Below are 1,890 nucleotides of genomic sequence, written 5' to 3' on the forward strand. Positions count from 1 at the left end.
TGTCATATTTTTTATATTACGTTTAGTTGAAAGGTGCTGTAATTAAGACAATGATATACTTAGTACTAAGGATACATATTATTTTTGTATAAAATTTAAAATAAAATAAAAAAAATATGAAAATGTTTTAGTTTATCTTCTTTTAATAATATAATAGTATACCTAAATAAAACGCCAACACTTTTTCAAAAACAGAATTTTTTCTTAACAACAGTAGATATCTTCTTATAACAATACAAAATTGCAGCTTAATTACATTTAACATTTTTCAATGTAAAGCCTTAATAAAAATGAAAAAAATTAAGTCATTATTACATCGTTAATTTCATCGCAGCCGAAATAGAGCGAAATGAGAATAGTATTATTCTTTAAGTTGTGGTCTCCAATAAACGCCATGCGCCGCATACAGCGTTTATCGGTCGCAGGCAACTTCGCGTTGAGATCAGTCAGAGTATATTGGCATAGAATAATCGAACACACATATTGGTATATATTGGTATATACAGCTTTTCAAATTTAAGGTGATAGCATTGTGATAGTTGACAAATTTGTCCACTTGAGTAGAAAATTAAGTGAGAACGCATTCGGAGGAAAAGAGATACATAATGCGCTCGGTCTCTTCGCCTCCTTGGTACTGAAATGAAATTTATTTAACTGCTATGTCTTTATTTAATTTATAATGTCTTTATTAAAAGGTTCTTATTTTAATTTATTAAAAAGCACGATAACTTATATCAATTTATTTAACGAATAATACATAATTTATATAGGCGAACGTAACAATTAAAATCGCGAGCGCGTCTTCAAAATCAACTGTTCTCTTTAATTAAAGTTCCGTTATTATATAGGAAATCCTGTTATTCGAGAACGGCGGCGATCTCCCCAGAAGCTCAGACCGGTTTTATTTCGGTCTACCTGGACACCTCGAATCGGATGAGTCATCATAATTTGGGTCTAGATCCTTCGCCGAAATTTCTACAACAAAACAGAATTAGTCATAATATATTTACGGTTATTTTAGGCCATGATATTTATCGTAACATTGCCCCCCTCTTAAAAGATGGTTCCTCCTGGAACCTTGTCGGGACTGGAACCGGAACTGTATGCTGGTATCGGCAACTGGACCCTCTTTTACAACTTCCAGTTATATAAAAATGACAAGGGACGGTTTTCTCTCCGCACCAGTAACTATGCGGATTGCAACAGACTTACACCTGGACTTCGGTGTCTTTGAAGATCTCCTCCACCATATTTCGGATAACCCTCCAATCTAATTGGCGGCACTCCAACTTTGGCATGGCTAACTTTTGCACGTCGGACTCTAGTACGTGCTCTCTCAATTGAAGTAAGGCTTCCCATACATCTCGGTAGGTAGGTTGGTCACGAGCAGTGTCTTTTGTTACCAGGTAGAAAAGGTAACGTGATGCATCTTGGAGTTTCAAGGTTTTACCGGGAGCTGGCACTTGGCATTGAAGTTCTACAACTCGACCAAGCTTCCTTCGAAAGACGGATGCCAACCCTGGTGCGTCTTTGATACTGGCCGGGATGGTAACTGCCAGCGAGTGGTCATCGGGGAGCGCGAGTAGATCTTGCTTTTCTTCAGTGGTAACACCATGTCTTGCTTTACCGGTACGTCCATAGGCACCCATGAATTCCTCAAACGTGAGGTCAGACACATCTTGGACTTGGTTTATTTCCACTTCTTCATCTACGTCGTGGTCACCTTCGAAAGACGCCAACTGGTTATGGTGTACTATCATCGGCTTTCCCCTCGGAATCTTGCTTATTCGGTAGATGACATCGTTGATCTTCTCCATGATGAGGTATGGACCTTCCCAAAACTGCTGCAATTTGGGAGAAGAACCTTTTCGTTTCTTGGGATTATACAGC

The sequence above is a fragment of the Diabrotica undecimpunctata genome, chromosome 7, assembly GCF_040954645.1.
Source record: "Diabrotica undecimpunctata isolate CICGRU chromosome 7, icDiaUnde3, whole genome shotgun sequence".
In the NCBI taxonomy this organism is placed as follows: Eukaryota; Metazoa; Arthropoda; class Insecta; order Coleoptera; family Chrysomelidae; genus Diabrotica; species Diabrotica undecimpunctata.